The sequence below is a fragment of the Athene noctua genome, chromosome 1 (genome assembly GCF_965140245.1).
Source record: "Athene noctua chromosome 1, bAthNoc1.hap1.1, whole genome shotgun sequence".
NCBI classification, from domain to species: Eukaryota; Metazoa; Chordata; class Aves; order Strigiformes; family Strigidae; genus Athene; species Athene noctua.
The window spans coordinates 82,552,074-82,558,411 of NC_134037.1; positions in this window are offsets into that span (position 1 = coordinate 82,552,074).

Here is a 6,338-nt window from a genome sequence, read left to right on the forward strand (position 1 = left end):
TTGGTGACTTCAGTCATAGCTGCTGAGGTTCTTCTTTGAGGTCACAGCTGTGGGTGCTGGAGCAGGCAGAGTCCTGTTCATTGCTCAGCAACAGCATCCTCCAAGGAAATCACAAGTCACATCCCTGAGATACAAACCTGACTTTGTCGGCATTATTCACAGACAGGCCCCCAGGCTTTGCTGTCTAAGTTTGCCTGTGACCCACTTGAATTAGTATGTTCTTGTTACTGTGAGGACAAAGCTGTAATTTTGGCTGTCCTACATTTATGAGTTAATGCCAGTGAAAACCTTTACAGGGCAGGTAAGCCCAGCACACCTGATTCTTCTCAACGGTACACTTTCTACATTTCTATTGAAAATGTCTGTTACTGTTTCATTTTTGCAAGTGGACTTTACACCTCAATGCAGAATATAACCGAGTAGTTCACAACAAGGATCTACATCTTCCGTCAGACCTCCCATCATCTGGGGAGCTTTGACAGCACCCTCTAGAGTCAATGAAGGTGAGGTGAGGGATGATCGCACGATTTGTTTGCATCCCTCATCCAGCAGTTCCCCATTGTTACTGGGCAGCACCCAAAGGATGCTGATCTGAGACGAAGTTTATTCCATCCTAATGGGGCAGAGAAGAAAGTCTCACCATTACTTCATCCCTCTCCTTCAACAGACCCTCTGTCCCCAAAGACCCTCTTCCCAGGGGCATTGCTCCTTCCTGTTCTCTTCCCTGCTGCTCAAGGTGAAGATGCCAAGGGACGGTCCATAGCTAACCCTGCTCCTCACCAGCAACCTGATTTTCTTGCCAGGGCAAGTTTATGTGTGCAGCACAGTAGAGGTGCCTTCTCTTAGGGCAGCTGCTGGGTGGACAACTGCCATTATTACCCTTGAGCCAGGCTCGGCTGAAGCCAGGCAGCCGTGTATCTACTCACCTTCAACCCAACACGTTACTTTTAAAGCTTACCTGGGGCAAAAGATTCCATTAGGCAGCCTCTAAGTCGCAGCATTTATTGCCTAGTTGCCTAATGGTTGTGAAACTTGGACCTCACACAGGACCAAGATACAGGCCTTAAATGCTTTTGGCAGGTCAGGGTTTTACAGGGATGCCAACAAGTCAGAAAACATGTAGCTGGTCTGAAAATAGCTTACTGCAGTTTTTCCTATAGTGCTTGTCTCCAAAACAAATGAGGGAATGAAAAAAAAAATGGTTGGGGAAGGGAAAGAGTCTTCTGTGGGTTTTGGATGGTTCAATGATTTCAGTGACCAACCAGAGGTTCACACAAGTGCCTGACCTCAGCCTTAGCTTCCCTTCTTACCAGAAGTGGCAAGAGTGCCAGTGACCCTGAAGTTCAGATGACCATTCATCTCTGGGGTTTTTTCTCTAAAGTTCAATAACAGAGTGAAGGCAGGCTTTGAAAATTTCCCACTTGCAGCTAGATACAAAGTATGTTACAAGGATTGTTTTTGTAGCTGTAAAATGCCAGCTTCTATGAAAAGATGCAGTGCCATGCAGCATCGCAATGGAGACGGGAGAAGAAAGAATGGTGGCAGAAGAAGGAACAAAGTTCAAATGGGAGGGGAAAATTCACGTGGGTCCTCTCCACCCTGACATTTCCTGGCTACGTGAGCTGAAGCACTGACTCCACTTAGCTTGGTGGCAAAATTTATTTTGACTTGTAGGAAGCATGGACTTTATTACAGCTGTTTGTTATTAAAGGGTTGATTGAACACCCCACTCTTCTTGCCACATTTTTCAGAACTTACATCTGCCAAGAGGAAAATTCTGGTGTGTGCTTATAAGCTTGTTTAAGAAACTCTGCTCTGGCCCATGCATTTTACCAAATGCTTTGGCTTCCACTCCTGTTTGGCTGCAGCTCAGTTCCTCCAGAGCAAATGCTTGGAGCCAGTAATTACAGCTTTTTTTCACTTCTCCATCCTGGAGAAACCAAGCTGCTGCCAGTGATTCAGGGCACCTAGGAGCTCCCACCAGGCTGGCAGCAGTGCAGGCAGCAACCAGCAGCTGCTGGAGGGACTGAGCTGCTGCCAGCTGCTGCCCAGGGCTGCACTGCTGCCTCCAAGCCCTTCAACAATCCTATGACCTGCAGTCTGAGACACACTGAGCTGGCTCCAGAAACTGAGTCTGGCCAAAGTCACAGCAAAAGTACCAATCGATGAGAGTTTCTTGGCCCACTGCTCTGCCAACACAGGGCTACTGCTTATTGCTTGTCCTCTGTTTTGTCCTCCCTGGCTCTTATCTCACTGAGAGAATGTTCTTGCTGTCACTGAAGTTCATGCAGTGCCTTACGAGCAAGAAGATGTAAGTTGCAAAACATTTTAGTAACAGAGCAAGGTGTCAGGTACTTGCTTTCACTGGGGCACACATGGCATATTAAATTTCAGGCATATCTTGGCTGCATTTCCTCCAGAAACCACTAAAAGGAGTTGAGGAAGGAGGAGAAAAATCCCAGATCAAACCATTTTGAGTGCCCAGTCTTTGGTCAAGTTGTACCATATCTCTATTACCAGCCTTGACCCAAGCTTTAGGTCAACCCATTAATTGTGGTATCAACTCAACTGACTGCATGGAAATCCCACAACAGCCTCAGGGAAGCTCCTCACCACTAAGATTTCACCAGTAATGTTGCAGGAGCACAGATGACTAAGAACAAGCTCAGCAAACAGCAGTGTACACTCCTGTATGGTCTTTCCACCAACAGGTTCAACACCAGTGCTGGCTGGGAACAAGCAAAGCTTCCTCATGACTTAGATTAATCAGCTTCTGCCCTGTAGCCCCATACATTCCCTCATCATCGACGTGTCCAGCACCTCTCTGACAGGAATGACATTTTCTCCCCCCATTCTCAGCATGGCAGGAACTTGCCCAAGCACCAAACCAGATCCCTTAGGCCTACAGTTAAGGTCCAGTGACTGAGACCTGTCCCTGCCCAGACAGTCATTAGTCTAGGTCATTTCTATCAGACAGCTGTCTGTTTCAGGTTATCTGGGCTCTCCATGGCTCTAGGAGGGCAGTTGGTGTTGAGGATGGAGCAGGAACCAGGAGCTGGCAAGGTGGGTACTAGCTCGCCAGCCTCCAACCCCAGCCTGCTCCAGCACTGGGCTTGCCCTTTTAAAGAAAGGTTTCCCCTCCCAGGCTGCCGGCTCGCTCCCCAGCAGCATGATTTGTTACTGCAGAAGCAGCTGAGCAGAAGGCCCCGTGCCAGGACAGGATGCTTTCCCGTCGAGGCATTTAGCTGTCAGCAGCATGTAAGCCAGGCACCAGAACCCCTCTGCAGCCCACCGGTGCAATCCTCAGTGCAGAAACACATTTCACCTCGACCTGTTATCTGCTCCCCAATTTTCTGCCTTCCTGCCAAAGCCCCCACTCCTGCAGCAAGCACCACAGTGGCCAGGTCACAGGAAGGCTTCCCCAGTTACAGCAAAGTCTCCTAAAACACTCCATTTAAAACTCCCTGTGCAAACTTCTCACGCATGCCTGGAAAATCAGGCACAGAAGTATTTGCAAAGCATGGCCATTATGAGACCGCTGCATTTTTGTGGGCATTCTTTGAATATGTTATTTTTGTCTCTCTCGACATCTTTTTTTTCCACCCTAAAGGGTGCAGAGCCCAGAGATGTGTAGAGCCAGCTCTTGCTCCCTTTGCAGGCATCAGCCCAGAGGTGATCACTGGGGACCACAAAGTCACCAGCCTCTCACTGCCCTTCACACCAAAGCCCAGCTCTTTTCTCACTCCAGCACTGTTCCCTGAAGTCAAATGACTTTTACCAGTGTAGAGCCAGAAGAGTAGATGGAAAAACTGGATTGTGATGGTAATGTCCTGGTAAGGGAAGTAACATGATGATAAGCAACAGAAGCAGAGGTGGCTTCTGAGTCTGGTCTCACAGGTTTTGCCCAGCAGTTGGTGACTGCGGTTACAGAGGACTTCAACTGTCATGAAAAAAATCCAAATCCTGACTCCTTTCAACTGCACAGATTCAGTTAAAATCCACAAAAGCAACAGCATTGCATCCTTCTTGGTTCATTTGCAATGAGTCCCGCAGGACAGTACTTTTGCTAGAAATGCCATTAGCATTTACTGTTAAGTTCACTGGGAGGCGCTTCTGGTTTTAATTATATAGCCCTTATAATGCTTTCTCTGGCACTCTCTTAGTATGGAAAAAATGAGCATAGGATGTAGACAGATAAAAAAGCTATTAATTCCAGGACTAACAATGCCAGATCAGTATAGTTACAAACAGATTTTTCTCCATAACCCAGCCCAAACAGCTGGCTTTCAGTGTTCAGATAGGAATGCACCAAATATGACAAAAATGTCTTTATCTGAGAAAGCTAATTTTAGACACCATTTTTGGCCAGGCAGTAGAAATACTTAGGGAAGAAATTATTAAACTTCCAATTAAAAATGTTTCTGTAGGACACATTGCACCCAGGGTTTCAGAAGCGGTCTCCCCGCTACATCCATCACGGGAGCCTCTGAAGCGACCGCATGCTGCCGCACACAGCCAGCAGTGCCCATCCATCTTGCCCCCTCCGCAGCTTCCCCCTGCCTCTGTAACACCGCCAGCCCGCAAGCCACGATGGGCTGGAGCTCTGGCTCTCCAGGGGCTCCTAGGACATGTAGCCCAGCCTGGCCAGCACCCAACGTTTGCCAGTGGCTCCCACGAGGCTGGGAGAGGTGACTGCCAGTGCCCGTGGTGTCTCAGGCTCCAGGACAGTGCCAAGCCCACCCCACCCCCTCACCCACCCTGGAGAGATGAGCATTGGGCACTGCGACCAGTGGGAGAGCAGAACAGGTTCCTGCCCCCCAAAAGGAGAAAATCCAACATTTCAGAGATTCTCACTGCCTCAAGAGGGGGCCAAGGTATTTCACTGTTTAAATTTATTAAAAAAGGCAGCAAAAGCAAGGTAGAATCCTCCTGGCACACAGGTGATGTGGCTCAGTTCCCTGCTCTGCTCATTCAGCTGAGCTGCCTGTACAGGGCTGAGCAGCAGCAAGCCAGCCCTGGTGAGGGGCGATGACTTTCTTGAGACAGGGGACAAATAGATCCGAGCTGCCAGATTGATTCGACGAGAGTGGGCAAGATGTGCAAGTGCATTCACCACACAGCATTGTAAACAGAGTAATTATAACACAGTTAAAGAGAGAGGAAAAGCACGTGGCCCATAAATAAGTTGTTACTGGAGAGGTGCACTGAAAGATTTTTAATTAATCCAGAACTCTGCTGTTTAAAAATTCATAGGCTTCAAGTTACTTCTGTCACATTTAAAATGGCTTTTGAGATCAACAGCCTCAGCGTTTGCAGCCAGCTACCTGAAAAATATGCTCCGTTCAAAAGCCTATACCTACAACTGATCCATTGCTGTGTATCACGTTTTCTTCTCATGCACACTCATTGCAGGGGACAGCAGGACTCAGAATCGGTGGTGGTTGTGGGGAAGGGGTGTTCACAGTCATGAAGGACGCCAAGTGTCAACAGGATGCAAACAAATATATATGTGTATTTTGAAATTCAAGAAATTTGGGGTTAGAAATGCTTGTTCTTGATAACAGCAATAGAAACACTGAAAATCTGCCAGTGTTTCCCCTTTTGGCAAAACTCTGAGGGTCGGGGCCAGCTCCATCTGTCACATTGTTTCCAGAGCAGATTGCAGCATAGCCCAGCTCTTTGCTGTCCCTTTTAGTGGTAGGGCTGGGCTTCCAGCTCCTCCTATACCAGTGCCCAAACCGTGACCTGGGATGGGAGCCACGGACAGACGAGCTGCAGTGATCGGGCATTGCTGTGAGATACCTCCCTCCACTCAATTCTTTGCAAACTTGGCGTGACCTCAGAACACTCCAGATGCCTTTACAGGTTGTCCTGAGGGGATGCTAGTCACGTGTGTGTAGAGCACTACAAGCCTAAGGACAGTAATGTTGACATCTGTTGTCATCTTTTGAGGACCAGCTAAATTAAGACCATGGGGGCCTGTGAATTAGTTTTTTACATATGAAATAGAAAATTAAAATAGAAGTAGAATGTGAAAACTTCCTGGCAGAAGCGTTGCTAACTACCATGGTAAAGACCATGTGTTCATGCCCCTCATGGCCTGTCTTAGCCTCATTGAGACTAGTGACGGCAGCATTTCCCTTCCTAAATTCCTCACAGCCCACGGTTCTTCACTGTGAAGAGCCAAAGAGAACACTCCTTTCTCAGTTGACTGTATGAGCTGTAGCCCAATGAATGAATTTGCAAATTTTGTTTTGGTCCAGCCTTGAAGATATTCCAAAGAGCTTTTCTGCACTGAAATCCTTTGGATATTCTCTTGATAACAGAAAGTACATTGA